This window comes from Eretmochelys imbricata, chromosome 5 (genome assembly GCF_965152235.1).
Source record: "Eretmochelys imbricata isolate rEreImb1 chromosome 5, rEreImb1.hap1, whole genome shotgun sequence".
In the NCBI taxonomy this organism is placed as follows: Eukaryota; Metazoa; Chordata; order Testudines; family Cheloniidae; genus Eretmochelys; species Eretmochelys imbricata.
Genome location: NC_135576.1, coordinates 42454470 through 42476669, shown reverse-complemented (window position 1 = coordinate 42476669; position 22200 = coordinate 42454470). Strand labels below are relative to the sequence as shown.

Genomic DNA, 22200 nt, shown 5'->3' with positions numbered 1-22200 from the left:
CCTGCAGAGGGTGAAGAACTTGGTCCGCTGGCTTTTTGAGTAACGGGGCCCTCCGGCTACCCGCGTTGGCAAGGGTCGCCTGTCTAAGGGGGAGCTGGGCCCCTTTGAGTTTTAGTTCCTTGCCCAGGCTGAGCTATTCACAGGGTCTGTCAAGGCAAACCAACAATGCCTTTTTTTGGCAAAATGAAAGGCTGAGAATACTTGGTCACATTGAAACAAGGGTTTGTTGCACTCAGATCCTGTCTTTTTGGTTTGGCCATTTTGAGAAAAGCAGCAGCAGCCTCCCGCCAAGTAGTTAGGGAGCTCTCGCACGCAGGTTCAAGGATCTGAATTTAGACCTCATACAGTGCTAGGTAAGGAGATCTCCTGGTAGTGGGCTCTTTCCATTTCTCCTCAGAAGCGGTTCCACTTTCTATAGTCATCGGAGCAGGGACTTTGAAGGTGGATGGGCCACATCCTAGCTGAGGCCTGCTGTACACCTGAAAACTAGATTGATATAGCTTAGTGGTTCTCAACTTGTGGCCTCTGTGACATCCTCAGGGCCATACAGGTAGCACTAGATAAAGCCCACACTTCTAAATAGTAGGCCTGTCAAGCGATTAAAAAAATTGATTATGATTAACCCCACTGTTAATAATAGAATACCATTTATTTATAGATTTTCTACATTTTCAAATATATTAATTTCTGTTACAACACAGAATACAAAGTGTACAGTACTCACTGTTTATTACAAGTATTTGCAGTGTAAAAATACTATTTTTAATTCACCTCATACAAGTACTGTAGTGCAATCTCTTTATCATGAAAGTGTAACTTACAAATGTAGATTTTTTTTGGTTACATAACTGCACTCAAACAAAACTGTAAAACTTTAGCGCCTACAAGTCCACTCAGTCCTACTTCTTCAGCCAATTGCTAAGACAAGCAAGTTTGTTTACATTTATGGGAGATACTACTGACTGCTTCTTATTTACAATGTCACTTGAAAGCGAGAACAGGCATTTGCAATGCCAGCTACAAAAGTGCCGTGCGAGGTATTTAAGTGGCAGATATGCTAAACATTCGTATGCCCCTTTCTGTTTCAGCTACCATTCCAGAGGACATGATTACATGCTGATTGCTAGTTTTAAAAAAAAAATTCATTAATTAAATTTGTGACTGAACTCCTTGGGGGAGTGCTGTTCTGTTTTACTCCCATTCTACCATATATTTCATGTCATAGCAGTCTCAGATGATGACCCAGCACATGTTCATTTTAAGAACACTTTCACAGCAGATTTGACAAAAAATGCAAAGAAGGTGCCAATGTGAGATTTCTAAGAATAGATACAGCACTCAACCCAAGGTTTAAGAATCTGAAGTGCCTTCCAAAATCTGAGAGGAATGAGGTGTGGAGAATGCTTTCAAATGTTTTAACAGAGCAACACTCCGATGTGGAAACTACAGAACTCGAACCACGAAAAAAGAAAATCAACCTTCTGCTGGTGGCATCTTACTCAGATGATAAAGATGAACATACATCGGTCCACTCTGCTTTGGATAGTTATCGAGCAGAACCAGTCATCCACAGGGACACACGTCTTCTGGAATGGTGGCTGAAGCATTAAGGGACATATGAATCTTTAGCGCATCTGGCACATAAATACCTTGCAATGCTGGCTACAACAGTGCCATGCAAATGCCTGTTCTCACTTTCAGGTGACATTGTAAACAAGATGTGGGCAGCATTATCTCCTGTAAATTGTAACCAAACTTTTGTCTGAGAAATTGGCTGAAATAGGACTGAGTGGACTTGTAGGTTCTAAAGTTTTACATTTTTATTTTTGAATGCAGTTATATTTTGTACATAATTCTACATTTTAGTTCAACTTTCATTATAAAGAGATTGCACTACAGTACTTGTATTAGGTTGTAATAAAAAATATAAAATGAGCACTGTACATTTTGTATTGTGTTGTAATAGAAATCAATGTATTTGAAACTGTAGAAAATATCCATAAATATTTAATAAATTTCAATTGGTATTGTTTAACAGAGCTATTAAGATAAATTTTAATCACAGTAAATTTTTGAGTTAATCGCACGAGTTAACTGAGATTAATTGACAGCCCTAGTAAATAGGTTGAGAACCACTGATCTAGCTACATAACTCATGGCTCATTCTCATGTGCTTTCCCTGGCACAGTGATGATTCACGGTCATTCATGAATAGTCACTAGACCAGGGAAAACACATGTGAGCCTGCTGGTTTGGGTAGTCAGTTAGAAAATGGGAAACTTGGCACTACTTGTGGAAAGTGTGTTTTTGCAATACATGTGAAACCTTTCTTGGGTAAGTTGTAAAGAAGTTGTGAGGATAGTATGGCAGTTAAGTTAGTCAACTGTTGTGGAATCTTATTAGAGAAAGACTAAGGCAAGTGTGGCAGTGTTTAGTTATTGATTCTGAGGATAATTAGATTGAGAGCAAGAGAGAGAGTCAATGAGGATAGGGTACGGAGTTTTAATGAAACTATACTACCAGAAAATTGCCTGCAGTTATGTTTAGGGCAGCTCAGACCTGACACTCATCCGTGAATGCATGGGCATATGAATTTCTTCCCAGTTAGTCTAGGTTCCATAGAAATTAAGATTGAAGATTTAAATTTAATCCCGTGCACCTCCAAAGACCATAATAATCTTATTTAGCATGAGCACATTAAGAAACTCTTAGTTGGAGAAGTTTTTAAAATATTAGCCAAAATTCACACAGGCATAATTCCACTGACTACGGGTGAAGCCATCACCTTTGTGTTCTTCGCTCAAAGCAGCACTGGAAGGTTCATAATACTCTGTGATTGATGCGTTACACATAGACAACCTGCTAGCCACAGTCGCAACTGTTAGTGGAAGTGGACCACCCTTCTCTTAATGTCCAGCCCCTCCTTGCATCTCTTCTCTGGCTGGGATCTAGTATCAACAGCTAAGCTGGTACTGAAGCACTGAAATAGTAAACCTCATGGAAAAACCTATCTGAGGAGATGTCTGAGATGCCCTCCCTGGAGCCACTTTGACCATGATGATAATAAAATATAATCACAGCTTGCAGCTACACTCGCCTCCCCCCAACAAAAAAAAAAAATACTATGTTTAACAGCCCCAACTACAGGGCACAAAATTGCCCATTTAAAAATAGTAAAAAGCAAATTTTATCCCCAAAAGAGTAGTGAGAAACAATTAAATTGTTGGCACCGTAGACATAGAGACCAGAGGAAACAAACATTGGGTCTTGGTCTGGCCAAACTCTTCAAAGTAATATGTAATATTTTAAAAATCAATAGAAGAAATTGTATTGTCAAAGTGAAGGTAATTAAGCTTGTATCTAATATGGGAGGAACTGAAAATAATCAACTTCCTGGGAAACAGAAACTGAAAAAAATTCAAAGATGAAAACAAAAGCTGTAAACATTAAGAAAAAATCAGATGACTTGGAAATCCATTCCAACAATATCTGATCAACAAGTCTTCTTAAAAATATACATCAGGAAGAATTCTCAGAAAATGTGCCGAAATCGTTATTACAGCCAAAAGACTAACATCTCTATAACAAATGTGAGTCCACAGAGGATCTGAGGCCGGGGAATGTTAGTGTGCACCAAGGCCTACATTTGGGAGACTTCTTGCTCTGTACCAGAGTAGTCTCATTCTTGCACAAACTATAAAAAATGGACATCACATCATAATTCTTCTCATAGTTTTTTCTAAATTTTAGCACCAAAAACATCAAATGAACAAAAACAACAAATACAAAACAACAGATGAACCTTTGAAGTGAAAAGAAAGTTGCATGTAAAAAAACTACTTAGGTTATGCTCTTCCCTGACAAACTAAAAACTGAATAAATTAATTAAAGTGCATTTTTAACACATCTTTTACAGGAGACCTGGAACTTCATAGATATTGCTGCAGCATGTTTCCCAGCAGGAGATGATTTAAACATTCAGTGAGTCTTCTTCAAATTGGTTGTAACCTCACTGGCATTGGCAAACATATCAAGTTTTATGCCCTTATAATGTGGGTGGGCAAACCTTTTTGGCCTGAGGGTCACATCTGAGTATTGAAATTGTATGGCAGGCCATGAATGCTCACAAAATTGGGGTTGGGGTAACTGGTTCTGGGCTGGGCGTGCAGGTTCTGGGGTGGGGCCAGAAATGAGGAGTTGAGGGGCATGGAGATGGGGTCTGGAGTGGGGGGCCTGAGGGCTCCGGCTGGGGGTGTGGGTGGGGATGAGGGATTTGGGGTGTAGGAGGGTGCTCTGGGTTAGGACCGAAGGGCAGGATGGGGATCAGGGCTGGGGCAGGGGATTGGGTCATGGGGGGTGGAGCTGGCTCCGGGATGGGGCTGGCTCCGGGATGGGGCTGAGGATAAGAGGTTTGGGGTGCAGGAGGGTGCTCCAGGCTGGGACTGAGGGGTTCGGAGGGCGGATCAGGGCTGGGGCAGGGGGTTGGGGTGCAGGAGAATGGCTTGGGTGCAGGCTTCAGGCAGCACTTACCTCAAGTGGCTCCCAGAAGCAGTGGCATGTCCCCTCTCCCGCTCCTACTTGGAGGCACAGCTAGGCAGCTTTGCTGCACGCAGCCCTGTCTGCAGGCGCCGCCCTTGCAGCTCCTACTGGCCGGCGGTTGGGGCGGGCGGCAGAGTACGGAACGGAGCCTCCTGCCTGCCCCTATGCATAGGAGCCAGAAGGGGGACATGCTGCTGATTGTGGGCGCTGCGCGGAGCAGCCTCCGACCCTGCTCCCCAGCTGGAGCATCAGAGTGGGGCAAGCCCCAGACCCCGCTCCCCAGCGAGAGCTGGAGGGCCGCATTAAAATGGCTGGCAGGCCATCGTTTGCCCACCCCTGCCTTATAAGTTCTTATTATATACCCAGGTGTGTAGTGGCTGATAGTACAAAAGTTAAAAAACTACCAGACATTTTTAGGTGCCATATAAAGGCAGATGCTTTCTGCCACCTGAAAAGGGAATACATGTACATTCAAAAGTTCTGGGTACAGGTTTTAAAAGTACTGACAAGTGTAACAGGAGCTGAAATACCAGCCGCATAATAGCAATGTATGATGACCATAACAGGTGGGAAGTGTTTAGAAATTAAATTCTTTGTATTTCTGATTGTTAAATGTAGAATTACGATGAACTAGTTTAAAAACGCTATAGGTGAACCTGTGATTAATGGGTCTGATGAGTGCAGCATCTGTGGAAGACGTTATATACAGAAAAAGAAAGATGCCAAACATTTTCATAAATAAAGACAAAATATAGAGATTTATGGCTCAAATAGTTAATACTAGTGTAATTCGACAGAATTATTTCAGATTTGACATTTAATCAGTTCCAAAATAAGTTGATAAATCAAACATACTTGAAAGGAGAAACTAACACACAGTTTAGCTTTTCAGACTAACTGAAAAAACTGGATAAATGTGTGAATGGAGAGTTAATATTAATATGTTAAAAACGTTAATGTTGCATCATTTAAATTAGATATTTAAGATTTTTTTAAAAAAGATTTCCAAAACTTGCCTCTTCATGAAAGTTAAGCTCTATCAGCATAACCAGCAGTGCTTCTGCCTTTCCATTGAAAATCAGTGAGCTATTTTTGTTATATGAATGAAAACACTGTTAAAGGAAATTCCCAGACTAGCTTTGCTGAAGGAACAGTGGTCAAATTTGGCTTACAATTGAGGTTTTGATAAACATACTCATGAAAAATCATGCTCTTTGGATCCTGTGAATTGTCCATTTTAGCTCCTATCCGTGCAGTGACTGTGAAACAGACAAGTAAAACATTCACATACTTAGGTTAACTATAAAATAGTAAAAAGAAAAGGAGTACTTGTGGCACTTTAGAGACTAACCAATTTATTTGAGCATAAGCTTTCGTGAGCTACAGCTCACTTCATCGGATGCATACTGTAGAAGATCTTTTTATACACACAAAGCATGAAAAAATACCTCCCCCCACCCCACTCTCCTGCTGGTAATAGCTTATCTAAAGTGATCACTCTCCTTACAATGTGTATGATAATCAAGGTGGGCCATATCCAGCACAAATCCAGGGTTTAACAAGAGTGGGTTTGTGGGGGGGGGGGCGGAGAAAACCTGGAGTTGTGCTGGAAATGGCCCAACTTGATTATCATACACATTGTAAATAGAGTGATCACTTTAGATAAGCTATTACCAGCAGGAGAGTGGGGTGGGGGGAGGTATTTTTTCATGCTTTGTGTGTATATAAAAAGATCTTCTACACTTTCCACAGTATGCATCCGATGAAGTGAGCTGTAGCTCATGAAAGCTTATGCTCAAATAAATTGGTTAGTCTCTAAGGTGCCACAAATACTCCTTTTCTTTTTGCGAATACAGACTAACACGGCTGTTACTCTGAAACTTATAAAATAATAGTGTAGGAATTCAATTACATTGTAAGTAGAAGACGTAGAATGCCTTGTCTTAGGGCCGGTTTCCATAACACACCATAGGATGACAAAATGATTCTGATTCTAAACTCAAAAGGCTCTGCCAAACTAAGCGATAATTAGCCTGGAAAAAAAAATACAAAAAAAGGCTAGAATGATAATAGAAAGTAATAACTGCTACTGTTCACATGTAATCCTTACAGAGTCTGTGGGATGTACAGCAAGTTTGAGGATTTTCAGTTTACTTGCCTTTATCTACAGCAAAGTTTTCTTTGTATCACTGTTAAATTTGTTTGCTGCATTTGTGGAAAAATAATCTCCCTACAAGCAGCCTATTTCATTATTTCCCTTTGTGTCTCAATTGTTGAGTGCACACTGGTGCTGTATCCTAAAAGAGATCACAGGGAGTTGATTCCATGTTCTTTGTTTGCAAAAGACAAATTATTTGTGTTTTCTTCAAAGGTCATGTTTTCCTGATCTTTGGATGAAGTTCAAAATGATATAATCAGAAAATGTTACCTTTGTAAGTGATGATCACTCTCTTAGCAATAGTGGAATTACAGATTTGTAATTCAGAGACAGGCTACAGTGGAACCTATTTTAAGTGACCAGCAAAGATTGCTTTCCTTCTAGAAGTGACCTTTAAAACAGGCTAGGGGTTGCCCCTTAGAGGTTGTTATTACCGCAGTTTTTGCTGTACTTACAGAGGGAAAAGGAAAGTAAATACAGATAAAAGTGGGATAGGAACACTAAAAATGGTAGTAAACCTGTTTTAAACACGAAAGTTTATTTGCACCCAGGAATATCCTCTGCAGAGAATTTATGGAGTTGATATGTAAAGTCAAAGTTCTTAATCTCAAGCCATTTGCATTGGGCACACTCAACTTCAGATTTAACTATTGATGGACCACTCAGTCTTCACAGTACAACCACCACCATGTTTTGTGACCAGTATAAAGTTCACCATCTCCCACAATACAACTATTTTTTGTGCATTCTAGGAAAATCTGGGCAGCTTTCCCAGAGTACCTCAGCAGGGAGAGATACAGAGATGATACTTAGAGAGAAGTGCCACCCACATGTGGAATAATGTATTCTGAGATAGTCCACTGTAAAGAAAGCTATGAGGAAAAGCTGACCAGACAGATCAGTTATACAGACACAGAGGGTCCTGTCTATACTGCAAAATATACTGTGCTGAATGAGTTATATGAGGACAACTCTGTGGCTGCCTAAGCCTCTGGGCCATGATAGAACATATATTTAGTTGCCATGGTTACTAAACAAGTAAATGTGTACATATGGACACAGCTATGTTTTGAGTCAACCTGGTCACTAATTGGATACAAATCATTAAAAACTAGTGTAGACAGGGACTTTGGGTCAACAGAAGGCATCAGCATAGCGCTGACTCCTGATGCCTGTGCAAATGAGTGAAGTGACCATCATTCTGAGGTTCACAATATGGCGGTAGTGCTATGATTGTTGACATTTAGTGCTGCACTACTGCTCACTGCTAGCCTGATGTGAGAGAGGGAAAGAGAACATTAGGGAGAGAAAGATGAAGAGATACACAGAAGTGAAGAGGGAAGGGAGATAGACTATATAGGACAAAACAGTGATCAAATGGTTTGTATCTTGCCATGTGTCCACTTTGAGGTATATGTAGCTGGTCAGAGAGATTATCTGTTTTATGAAGTCCTGGAAGGGCGGGGATAAAAAAAAATTGAGAATTGGGCACTGGGAGAGTCAAGAGACTTCAAAGTAAGCAATAAGACATACTGTATACAACAAGAGCTGTTACCAGCCAGCAAAAGTCTATGAGTTTCAGAAGGGGCGTGGATGCACAGACCAGATATTCACTCTACGAACATATGAGTTTCAATACTACAGAAAAAAAAACTTATCAAAGCTGCATTCTCATCTTGACCTTCTGGGCTTCATTCTGTCCTTAGACATGCATGCACAGCTTCCAGTGATTTCCTGAAGGGCTGTATAGGTCTGTCTGTGGCCTGCATTGGGCCCTTCGACTTTAGTTAGTCCCTTGAGTTACTGAACCCACATGCAGTAGATTATTACCTCTCCAGGGTGGTTAAAAATCAATGATTTAAAAAAATGGATTTTTTTTTTAAATTTAAATCAGATTTTTTTGAGGGGGAAAAAAACCTATCTTAAGATAATTTTAATTAAGATTCATTATAGCTCAAAGATATCTCATCATGGAATAGGGATTATTAATTCTATAGTATGGGACAATATAGTCATGTAATGTTTAAGAAAAGTTTTGTAAATGAGTTCCAATAGTTCTTGGATTAGGCATCCAATATTATGGGGTTCCAGGGGCTTCTGTATAGATTATTTAGGTTAATCTTTCTATCTACCCACTGGGACTCAGTGCTCAGTCTGGAAGATACCATCAGAGATGCTTAGTTTTGCTGTTCTCAAACTGTGGATTTGTCTCTCCAGAGATAACATGTTTGTTAACAGCAAAAATGTTTCAAAATAAATAAATATATCAACAGGTGAGAAACAACAGACCTCAACCCTATTGTCTCTCCGCAAATTTGTGTACACAGAGTCAATCCCTTACCTCTCTCTAAAAGTGCAAAGTTTCAAAAAGTTCAATGAATAGAAGATTGTTGGGGGCGTAATAGATCTGGACAAGGAGAAGTCTGGAGATAAATGTGAGAAGGGAGGGACAGGTAATAGAAACAAGTGAAACTGTCTGAGCAGCCTATTCCAGAAGTCTTGAGGTCTTTCTGAGTGTAACCTTTATTGATTTGAGATCTACCATATCATTCTCTCACTAGAAGGGAAAACCTATAATGGCAGCAGGCCGTAAAAGAGACCCAGTTTGTGAATATTTTAATGAAGTTCCTATACCTGTGGGTAAGACAGGCATGCGTGCAAAATGCAAACAGTGCAACAAAGAAATGTAAGCCCTGGTTGCCCAAATGAAACAACATCATGAGAAGTGTTCCTTCTCAGGAGGTAGCTGCGTTGAAGATCATGAAAGGAACATGTCTGAACATGCAGGATCTTCAGATTGGTAAACTTTATTATTTCATACTTCTTTCTTAAGGACTGCCTGTCTTCCTTCTGGAGTATTCTTGAATTCTCATGTTTGAGCAAAAAGTATAGTTGTTATTTTATGGTACTATCATTTTACATGCAGTTGTGATTAAAAATATAAATTGCTGAAAGAGGCAGATCTTCCTTTTACAATTTCACCTTTAAAGTAGTACTGAGTGTCAGTGAATGCAATGAGTAATACTAAATGAGCAGTATGGTAATAACAATTCAATAACTGCATTGACTTATTTTGCTTCGGAGAATCCATCCTTAACATACAGGATTCTGAAGACTATCCACCTTCAAGATTACCATCATTTTCTATAGTTTCAGAGTTATCTGCCAACGATCGTGTTTCAGTTACATCACGTATGTCACATAGCCACAGTATATCACCTGTAGAAAAAATGAAAAAAAAAATCTCCATCATCCTGAAACCACCATAGATAAGTTTGTGATAAGATCCAGTAGATTACAAAAAGAGGTAATTGATGAAAACATTGCCCAGTTTGTTTATGCAACAAACTCTCCTTTCCGTATGATTGAGAACCCACATGTCATTAACATGGTTCAGTCATTAAGACCAGGATACAGTCAACCCAACAGAGCAGATGTTGCAGGCAAATTGCTGGATAAAGTATATGAAAGAGAAATTGAGCAGTGTGCAAAAGGTCTAGAGGATAAAACTGTTAACCTGAGTCTTGGAGCAATGTCCACAATGATCCTGTTGTATGTGCTTGTGTGACAACAGAAGAAGGGAACGTCTTCCTTGCAGAAACAATTGATACATCAGGAAATGCACATACAGCAGAATGCTTACAAGTAGCAGCAGTAAAAGCTATAACAAACTGAAAAAAATTCAAACATCTAGTACGCAGCTTGGTCACAGACAATGCTGCAAATGTATCCAAAATAATAAATTTAGAAGAGCGAGAAGAGAGTCCCAAGCTAATAACATACGGTTGCAGTGCTCATTTGATGCACCTCCTAGCCAAAGACTTCAGTGTTCCAGAAATAAAGGCTAATGTTGAAATTGCAAAATACTTCCATAACAACCACGTTGCAGCAGCTGCTCTGAAAAAAGTGGGAGGAACTAACTCTCCCACAAGTAACTCTTCCACAAGACGCGCAATGTAACTCAGTAGTGGACTGTTTTTAACACTATATCAAGATCTGGCCTAATCCGATGACAGTTTGTGAACAAAATCGTGAAAAAATAGATGGCACTGTCACAGCCAAAGTTCTCAACACTGGGCTTAAGAGAAATGTTGAACACATGCTTAGTACCCTGAAGCCTATTTCTGTAGCCTTGAACAAAATGCAGGGAAATATCTGTTTTATTTCTGATGCTGTTGAAATTTGGAAGGAACCGAGTGAGATCTTAAAAAGAGAAATATACAATGACAGAGTTAAATTGCAAAAAGAAAAGGAGTACTTATGGCACCTTAGAGACTAACCAATTTATTTGAGTGGAAAATAATTCAGTGGAAAATACGGTGAGGAGATTTATTATCCCCCCCGCCCCCCCGTTCCTCAGACATTCTTGTTAACTGCTGGAAATGGCCCACCTTGATTATCACTACAAAAGGTTTTCTCCCCTCCCCCCCCCCCCACCGCTCTCCTGCTGGTAATAGCTCATCTTAAGTGATCACTCTCCTTACAGTGTGTATGATAACACCCATTTTTTCATGTTCTGTGTGTATCTAAGTCTCCTCACTGTATTTTCCACGGAATGCAACCGATGAAGTGAGCTGTAGCTCATGAAAGTTTATGCTCAAATAAATTGGTTAGTCTCTAAGGTGCCACAAGTACTCTTTCTTTTTGCGAATACAGACTAACATGGCTGCTAGTCTGAAACTCTGCTACTCTGTTAAATTACAAGCATTAAAACAACGAATGGGACAAGCACTATCTCCAGCTCATTTTTTTTTGCAAATATTCTCAATACTTGGTACTAGGGTCAAACTTAAACTGCTGAAGAAGAGGAGTTGGCTATGACATGGACATCCAGCAATCATCCCTCCATAATGCCAACTATAATAAACTTCAGAGCTAAGGGTGAACCATTCAAGAAATATGTTTGCTGATGATGTTTTAAAGAAAGTCACACCAGTGAACTGGTGGAAATCACTTAAGCACTTGGATTCAGAGACTGTTGAAGTGATAATCTCACTTTTAACAGCAGTAGCTTCTTCTGCCGGTGTAGAAAGAATATTTTCTTCCTTTGGACTAATTCATTCCAAATTGACAAATTGTTTGGGACTCGAAAAAGCAGGAAAGCTTGTTTTTCTTTTCCAGAATATGAACAAACAGGAAAATGAAGGTGAAGACGACTGAGTTAACTGCAGAAGCCAATACTTTAAGTTTCTCATGTTGACCTGGTTGACAATTTAATTTTTTAAAAATATTTCATTTAACTATTTTAAGTTAAAACAATTTTAACACAAACAAATCTGATTTTAAAAAAAACTTGAATGTTTAACTAAATTCAAAAATTCATATGCTTGTTTTGTTAAAATATTCTGTTTGCTGTTGAAGAAAAAAATCCAGAATACATAACATTGTTGTTTTAGTTAAATAAAATAATTAAATGTCTGTCTGGTGATTGTTGGGATATGTAAGGATTAAGTAGAGACCTGGGAAACCGCTGGTGTGCTGGTATGGTATTAAGGAGTAGAGTCACAGGCAGGTACCATTTCTTTGCTTGATAGAATAAGTGTTATCCCTTGCCGTCCCCTTCATCTTGTTGGGAATAAATAAGTGTTGCAGTTGCATAAGAAACGTAGTTGTCTAAAGGATACCTTTGTGTAAAGAAGTGTTATATCCCCTCCCTTCCTTTCCCAGCTACATAAACGAGCTCAGGGTCATGGCCCCTTCCTCCCTCCCCTGAGAACTGCTGATTAAGGGAACTTGTAGCAACAATTATAGCAATTATTACTTAATAAGAGTTTTAGGGGTTTGAGCAGCTGTAGGCATTTACATACTAACTTAAATAAAAGAAGCATGATAGAACTAATCTAGTGCTTACTCGACAATTGGGTTCAGGGGAACAAGTATCCCAATAAAGAAGCCAGTTCTCAAATCCGCCTCTGGGTCAACCTCTCATTCTTCTCTAAGAGTGATGTTCTCCTCCTAATACAGCATGGCAAGAAAATCCTCCAAATATTAATGATTAACCTGTTGAATTGGAGATAGTTCATCTCCCAATGACTTCATAAATATCTGCTTCAATTACCTTTGGTAAATGAAATAACCAAACAATCATTCATTTTCTGATATAGCTGTAAAACTAATCTGAAAAGTTTACAAAATAAATCACTTTAAAAATGTATAGTGTGTACCTTCTAAAAATTAAACCTATATCTATCTCTAAGTTGTGAAAAATATGTATTAAGGTTATAACAGCCAACAAGAATGCACTTTTATGTAGAAATCCATGATTAAATAGAGTCTTCCTGACTAGTGATTTAAATCCACCCTACCTCTCCCTGATAATAGCTAGGGATAGCTGAAGCTCTGAACATCTTGGTTGGTTGGTTCTGGACCTTATTTACATATTGCTACCCTTCAGACATATAGGATGTCTAGGATTTCATTTGAATCATGTAAAGACTTGTAAATGTTACACTATGATGCAAGTGTAGTATTCACTTTCAGTAAAATGTATAGACAGTATTTTGTCCATATGCATTTACATTAGATTCAGTAAAAAGAAAAGGAGTACTTGTGGCACCTTAGAGACTAACCAGTTTATTTGAGCATGAGCTTTCGTGAGCTACAGCTCACTTCATCAGATACAAGATTCAGTGTAATACAGAAAACTTAAGGCAGAGACTTACAGAAGTTAAAGAAACCACTTAAATCCTTTAAACATATCCGCATCTCTGTTTCTCAGAGACAAAACACAGACATGCTGTGAGTGGACACACAATGCCCTGGTGCCTTGTGTTTATTTCTCCTCCTTCTCTTTCAAAATGGAGAACTCATCTGTAGTTAACAAGTTTAAGTGCCCATCTGTGTGTCATGCAAAGGTCGGGCTCTCTCCTCAGTTAAATCCCTCAGTAGATCATTCTTGGTTGATAAGAGGTTCAGAAAAACATTTTCCAATAAATAGCCATAATAATAGAGACATTTTTCAATAGTCTAAGGAAATCTTTGGATGTCTGTCAAAAGGCTTCTGTGATGTTTTCTTGGCCAGATCTTTTATAGTTGGTACACATCTGATTGTAATGTTCATCCTTCTTAGTAACTTTACATATTGTGGCGGGGTCAGGCCAGATGGCTACAGGAGAGTGATAGAAGGTAGATATATTAGCCCCAGATTAAGCAGGTCCCTTTTCCCTAAGATAATGGGCTGTTCCAGAACAATCTGGAAGTTGCTGGAACCAATTAAGGCAGGCTAATTAGGATACCTGGAGCCAATAAAGAAGTTACCAGAATCAATTAGGACAGACAGGCTAATTAGGGCACCTGGTTTTAAAAGGACCTCACTTCAGTTAGTGAGGTGCGTGCGAGGAGCTGGGAGCAAGAAGCTGAGAGTGAGTAGGTGTACTGCTGGAGGACTGAGAAGTGCAAGCATTGTCAGACATCAGGAGGAAGGTCCTGTGGTGAGGATAAAGAAGGGGAAGTAGCCCAGGGAGTTGTAGCTGTCACGCAGCTATTACAGGAGACACTATAGACAGCTGCAATCCACAGGGCCCTGGGCTGGAACCCGGAGTAGAGGGCGGGCCCAGGTTCCCCCCATCCCCCACTTGATATAAGAGGAGTTGATCTGGACTATGGGTCCCTCTAGAGGGGAATGGCCTGTCCCCCGACCCATTAGGTGGGCCAGCAGAGACTGCGGGGATTGTTCTCCTCCTTTTCCCCATGCTGGCCAGTGATGAGGTTAGCCAAGTGAATGGCAGGTTTGTGCCACTAACAAAAGGAGCCAAACTGAGGACTGCCATGAACCTCTGAGGCAAGCAGATCCGCCAGAAAGGACAGAACCCAACAAAGCAGAGGAGGAACTTTATCACAATATATTCTTAAGAAAACTTATTGACCTCTTTACAGAGACGATCCACTGGTATCCTGCATCATCATCTATCTTCCTCAAAGAGAAAGAAAGATCCTAACAAAGACTTATGACTGTGATGGCCAGAACTGCCCACTGTAGCAGATCAGCTATACTTTGTTTGATTGAAATGATATTGAACAGCGTTTGAAAGAATGCAACTGTCAAGTGAGACTATTGTTGTTCTTAATATTTCTTCTGCTGTTGTAAAACAGATGAAAGACACTTGACTGCCACTGAGATGTGAGTAAGAACAGACAGGGTTTCTGGGAATCTGTAAGGAAGCTTGACTGCCAATTGTCTGGTTAATGTAGTGTACAATACTAATAATACTTCAGTAAAACATGGAAAATACCACACTCTTTGCCAATCACAAGATGGTATATCAACCACATTGTGCTTCAAGCCAAGTACAACTGTCTGGTGTCTGCGCCAGGGGGCTGAGTGAGCATGAAGAGCATTGTTTCTGAATAGAACTCAAAGTGATCTCGATAAATTGGAGAATTTAAACAGAGGAAATTCTATTAAAGCAAATGCAAAGTACTACACTTAGGAAGGGAAAATCAAATGTACAAATACAAAATGGGAACAAACTGGCTAGGCTACAGTACTGCAGAAAAGGATATGGGGATTATAATGGATCACAAATGGAATATGAGTCAGTAGTGTGAGGCTGTTGCAAAAAAGATAGATGTCATTTTGGACTATATGGGCATAATGATTGGAGTCCCACAGGGATCAGTTTTGGGTCCAGATCTGTTCAATATCTTCATCAATGATTTAGATAATGGCATAGAGAGTACACTTACAAAGTTTGCGGACAGTGCCAAGCTGGCAGGTTGCAAGTGCTTTGGAGAATAGGATTATAATTCAAAATGATCTGGACAAACTGGAGAAATGGTCTGAAATAAATAGGATGAAATTCAATAAGGAAAAATGCAAAGTACTCCACTTAGGAAGGAACAATCAGTTGCACACATACAAAATGGGAAACGAATGCCTAGGAAGGAGTACTGTGGAAAGGGATCAGGGGGTTGTAGTGGACCACAAGCTAAATATGAGTCAACAGTGTAGTACTGTTGCAAAAAAAGCAAACATCCTTCTAGGATGTATTAGCAGGAGTGTTGTAAGCAAGACACGAGAAATAATTCTTCTGCTCTACTGCATGCTGATTAGGCCTCACTTGGAGTATCATGTCCAGTTCTGGGTGCCACATTTCAGGAAAGATGTGGAGAAATTGGAGAAAGTCCAGAGAAGAGCAATAAATATGATTAAAGCACTAGAAAACATGACTTATGAGGGAAGATTGAAAAAATTGGGTTTGAGCTAAATGCAAGGGTTTGTCCCAAGCTTGTGTAAGTCTTTTGGGCAGTTGAGGCTACATAGGGTAAGAAAATGAAGACTCCTTGGGTGGTTCAGAATCTCCCGATGAGAAGAAAGCTAATACCTGTTCCGGATATGGTACCATCAGTGCGGCTGGAGGGAAGTTGTAACTCGAGGAAGGAACAGGCGATAAATGTATTCAAGTGGTTGACTCTCCTGAGTGTTATGATATTGCTGGAAAGGAATGGACCCTATGGAAGGGATTCTGGATCCAACAGTGCAAAGATGTCCTATGAAGTGGCATGGTATTCAGTTTTTCCTGGTGTGAAAGGGGTTGTCTCTGCTTAGACCACCGGAGCCAGAGAGAGTACTGTTGAAAACAGTGCCACGGATAGGCGATAAATGGTCTTCATCAGTGCCAGTGGATTCCAAGGGTTGGGAGGTGCCAAGGGTGACGGTACCAATGGATCACATTCTGGTACCAATGGAGCCTGATGTTTATGGGCTTTTTTGTTAAGCCTCGGGGACTTAAAACGTACTAAGTCTGCTTGGACTGAGATGCTGGGCTTGCTCAGAGCCAAATCAGATTTCTTTGAAGTGGATTTGGAGGAAGACTTGGTCTCATTATGACAGTGCTTCCTGTGTTCCCGAGAAGATTCCGCCAGGGGTGTCTGAGGGTAGATTCTCTGGCACCAGCGTTGGACTTAGCAGCAGGAGGCTTACCTCTTGCTGAATCAGGTCAATATAGGGGGAGGGGAGTTCCCAGCCTGGGTCTGATGGAGGCCATATGGTCTTTTCCATGAGGCATTTTCAAAGGTGGAGTTCCTGTGCTTCTCGGGTATGGCTGGGGAATGAGCAGCAAATACTACACCTCACTGCAGTGTGAGCTTCCCCAAAGCCATACAGGCAGCGCTGGAGGTCGTTGTGACCGAGAAGGATCATGGCCAGGAAGCACAGAGTTTAAAGCCTATAGTCCAATACCCGCACAGGGTATGGGGTGGGGAAGGGGAAGTGTTCCCCTGTAGATTAATCCAGCACTAAAACTATGGAATCATTAAAACTGTTAACTGTACAAGATGCTAAAACAGAGTTAAATATTCTCTTCAGGGATGAAGATGAAGCTACAGATAGGTTCCAACCTGGACCATGTGGCAGTGAGAAGGAACTGGAGAGGCGGTTGGTCCACCCCGCTCTTTATCCCCTCAGTCAGAGGCACAAGGTGAGCGAGGGTGCATGCGTGGACCAACCAACACTACTTTCAAATCCTCTGGTTCCGGGCACACGGGTGATATGTGTAGCCCACAGTGGAATACAATAGGGACCATCACTCAAAGAAGAAAAATACGTTATGAAAATGGGTCATGTCTAAGATACATTTTCATTGCTTTTAGGGCATATCCTACCTATATTCAATATTCTCAAAGCCACACATACCTTGTAGTTCCATTGACAATTGATGCTGGGAGCTCAAGGCTTATATATGGCAGCATTCTCAAATTCAACAAGTGTCACAGCATCGGTTGCACTTGATTTGGAGGTTGTCTCTGCAATCATAAAGGTTAGGGACTTCTGAGCTTTTAAATTAACAACAACAACAATCTAGACAGCCGTACTAGCCTCAAAAAAATAAAAACCAAAAAAACCCCACCCTGGATTGTTGATAATGTTCCCTTTAATTTTTTCACCCATGTGCGGAATAAATTTTGTTATTTGCACCAAGGTAATGTGCGGAATCTGCACCACCAGTAGAAACAAAAAACCTAGATATAATATATATTTTTTAAAAGTTACCAGTAGGGATAATTACTCCAGCCAGGACAGGTTAGGCATTTTAGAACTCACTGGTCAAATAATTAAAATATAAAAGTGTAATAAATTTTATGAAAGAGAAATAAAAATTATGAAATGCATAGACCAGTCAAAACACTAAAATAACACACGTTGAAAGATAAAATTACAGAGAATATATGTGCACTGCAGGAAGTACCAAGTAACAACAACAATAATTAAGTAGGTGTTGGGAGATGTGTGATACAGAGACTGTGTGTGTGTGTGTGTGTGTGTGTGAGAGAAAAAGACACACACACACTGTGACACAGAGACTGTATGCACGCATGGGGGACACAGACTGTGTGAGAGCGTGCACACAGGAAGGTTGGAACAATGTATGTCGTGGGGGTGCTGAGAGCCATTGAACCAGACTGTAAACCCTGTATATAATGGAAGCCACTTCAAACCAGGGCAGCACCCCAGGACCCCTAGTTCCAGCACCTCTGCCTGCGTGCATGCGTGAGAGAGACTGTATGTGCTGATTGCTGGGGAAGTCTCAGAGACTATGTGCTGTCTCTTTAAGGCTGTTACTCACCAGAAGGCTTGTTCAGACCTCAGAGCCGCCGCAAGTCCTGAGCCCTGTCCCCTTTCCCCTGCTCTGTGGAGATGGGGTACAGGGGCTGGAAAACACTCTGATATCAGCACCTGCTTCCCCCCAGCTCTGCACAGCCAGCAGGAGGGTCCTGGGAGAAGCTGCAGGAGCAATTTGGCTGCAAAGCAGTGGGAAGGAGGAGCACCTGAAAACATGCTGCCGGATGTGCGTGGCTCTGCTAATCAAGTGGGCAGTGCTTGAATCTCTCCTAGGAGGCCGCCCAACCGCGCAGCTTAGAGGGAACACAGGTTATTGACCTGATTCCACTCGAGCTTTGATGCTCAGTTTTGTAGGGTATAGGAATGTCTCTGGGTACCGCACGCTCCTGAAATACTGATACCTGGATCCATCTAATCGTCTTCATTGCCCAGCCCTTGCCAAATCTGGAAAGATGTGCAATCTGTGGTCCTGGAAAAGAAGCTGTTCACTATCATTAGCATTTCTTGGATGGTCTAGGGGAAGTCACTTAATTGCTTGCTGCCTCAGTTTCCCCATCTATAAAGTTTGGCTAATACTTGAAAAATAACTGGGATTTCAATAAGACTTAATTCATCAAAATGATTAATTAAAGTGCTGCAATTCTTCAGATGGAAGGCACTAGATAAGTACAAAATAGTAGTAGTATAAGAAATTATTCTGGTAGCTATATGTCCTAATGCTTGCAGACAGTTCATATAATACTGATTCCTTATAATTCCATATTTCTGTTCCAGAATATAAACTTGGTATTACTTCAGATATACTAACAAACTACTTTGGGGCCATTTCCATCTCTACCCACTTGGAGATATAACAAACTTAGGTTATCCTATTAAAGCATTCTCTAGTGATTCCCCTTTTTAAAATGCATTGAAACGTTATCTTAATTCCAGCAGTCTACACCTTCCTCAGCCTACTGCATTCCTTTTTAATCATCATCTGTTCTTCCAGCATTTCTAATCTTCCTCACAGCTTTTTGTGGTTTATTTTAAAGCCTTTTCTGGTTAACAGTGTTGCTTTTTAAGTCCAGCAGGGTGCTTTTAAGAAACTTTAATGGCTAAAAGTATTTTTTATCCTTCTATCTTAAGAAGCTCTTCCTTTAAGCCTGTTTGTGATCAGCTAGCCAAGAAAGTGGGGCTGTCTCCCTGGGTTTCTTGATAGTAATAACTTCATCATTAAAGTACCTTCCAAAGACATAGCCTCAGGTTGCTAGTAGTTCATTATTCTTTCCATTTTTAGACTAAACTTTCTTTACATGTCTTGCAACTAGATCAGAAATTCCCCAACCCCCTTCCTAAAATAAGATTTCCATACATATACCCATATTACAGATATACGAGGCCTTTCCCTTTAAAGGAGATTTGGTCACACACAGCCTGTCCTGCACCACTGAAGTCCAAAGGCATTTTGCTATTGACTTCAATAAAAGCAGAATCAGGTCCATAATACTTTACTAATATTCACGCTTGTATGTATAGCAACCTTTTAGTAAAGGAACTGAAAGCATTTAATTAATATTTAGCAACTCACCCTGTAATGTATTATTCTCCACATTTTACAAATGAGTAAAATGAGGCACAGGCTAAATTAATTGATCAAAGCCACATACTGAGCCCTTTTCAGAATCTGGCACAGAATTCAGGAGTCCTGGTTCCCAGTATCTGCTGCTATCATTAACTCAACATTATGTCTTCCCTGCTTGTAAGAATTTGCCACAAAACGAAGTGGGAGGAGAGGAGAGGAGAAATCCTACCTCCCAAAAGGGAGTAAGTGGATTAGACATTTTTGGATTATCATTGCCTCCTCAAATCAGGCAACTTCTTTGGAGGTTCAGTTTTTGATGTGGTAAAAGCTGAGGTCCAACTACAATGTTCCTGTACCCATTCCAGCTCTGAACATGTGAGCATTTCTGATAATTATCAAGTTTTGTCTCCATATCTATTTTCACATAGTGCCTGTATCTGGAAATCAATGGATTGCGTGACTGAAATGGCTTTGAATAAATAATAAAATCCACAGGAAATCTACTCTGACAATAAAGTTGTCTGGCTTAGGTCTTAAATAACTGGACTTCTTTGGAGTGAAATTGATCATGCTCTTGCTTTTGACCATAACATTTTGAGTTATGGTAAAACAAAGTAATGATGTTTTCTGTGTAGCTTTCAAATCAGTAATAGTCCAGGGTTTTAAAAAACATGCTGTTCAAAAGGTCTTTAAATCCCATTTTAAGCACAGTTTTACAGAGTCTCAAATCTAGTTTGAAAATTTTTATAATTGCAATTTTAATGAATTAAACTATAAATGTTCCCTAGGTGGCATAAGAGCCAAGTTGAAGTCCCTGCTCCAATGACTAATTATTTATAGAGACTATATAGCTTCTACAGGAGAAACTGAGAGAGACCCATTCCAGCATAACCATTAGCACAGTGGTTAAGGCACCCTTTTAGGAATGGGGAGATTCCAGTAGGTGGATTCAAACCTGGATCTCCCACATCTCAGGTGAGTACTCTAACCACTGGGCCAGTACTACTATTTTATATGTGAGTGTAGTCATTTAAAAATGCCTGGACACAAAACAGTTTAGATTGAACAAAACACTTCATTTCATCTGCAATGGACTTTTTCAAGTCACTGAAGTTTGGATTCGGTTCAACACAATCTGAATTTTTGGGTTTTTTTTCAGAACTGCCAGAGAACCAAAAGAGAAGGCCACTTACCTGTAATTGGAGGTTCTTTGAGATGCATGGTCCCTAACTGTATTCCACACGTGGGTGCACTATGCTATGTGCCAGAGTCTGGAAGCATTTTTTAGCAGTGTCTGTTGACTCGCACATACATGGTGCCTTTCCTCATGTTCCCAGCCGAAGGTATAATGTAGTGCGGGTCAATGCCTCTCCAGTCTCCTCCTTACTGTAATGGAATCCAGTCTGAAGCAGAGGGAATTGAAGGGCAGGTAGTGGAATACAGATAGAGACCACACACCTCAAAGAACCTCTAGTTACTGGTAAGTAACCTCTTCTTCTTAGTTCCTACGTGTATTGTATACATGGATGACTCACGAGCAGTGATCAGCGTGGAGGTGGGTACGAGGATGCCGGTGGATGAAGTGTGGTCTACAATACAGCCTGGCCCACAGCAGCATCTGTAACTACTGCTTGTGTGATGGCGTAGGTGTGTCGTGAACGTGTGGATGGCACACCATGTTGCTGCACAAAAGATGTCTTGCCAGGACATTTCAGCCAGTGAGGCCAATATGGCAGCTTGCACTCACGAAGAGTGTGCCATGATTCTATCAGCCAGGGGTATGTTGGACTGGATTCATGGATGCACCCCGAGATCCATTGGAGATGCAGGGTCTGCCATTATGACCGTGAGTTCACTGACTCGTCTGGCTGAGGTAATGGCTACTAAGAAAGTCACTTTCATTTAGAGGTAGGAGAGGGAGCATATTGCTTGCGGCTCAAAAGGTAGCTTTGTGAGGGCAGAAAGAATAAAACTAAGATCTCATGGTGGTGTGGGAGTCAGTATTGGTGGAAAAGTGATGAGTAAACCTTTCATGAGGCAGATAGTGGTGGGTAGTAAACACTAAGGCTCCATCCACAGGAGGGAGAAAGGCACTGAGTGCTGCTAGGTGAACTGAAAAAGAATTGAGGACCAGGCCTTATGTCTTCAAGGTGAGGAGGTAGTGAAGGATGACTGGAAGAGACACTGTGCTCAGTGACTGGCTGTGAAGCATCTCCATTTAGCTCGGTAGCAGGCTCTGGTGGATTCTCTCTGCTCTGGGTAAGGATTTGTCAAACCAGGGTAGAACATGCACGGTCTACCCTCTATGCCCATCCAAATCCAAGACTGGAAGGTGAAGAGGGCCCGAAATGGGGGGAAAGGCATAGTGGAGGTCGCCTG

General features: G+C 40.7%; 1 long non-coding RNA gene across 1 annotated transcript in view; it reads left to right on the top strand.

Moving 5' to 3' along the window:
- LOC144264940 (uncharacterized) overlaps nucleotides 1-22200 on the top strand; it is a 48543-nt gene that overhangs the window by 823 nt on the left and 25520 nt on the right. The window contains exon 2 of the long non-coding RNA XR_013346131.1: nucleotides 3917-3981. This is a non-coding gene — a long non-coding RNA (uncharacterized LOC144264940). The remainder of the gene's footprint in view (nucleotides 1-3916; nucleotides 3982-22200) is intronic.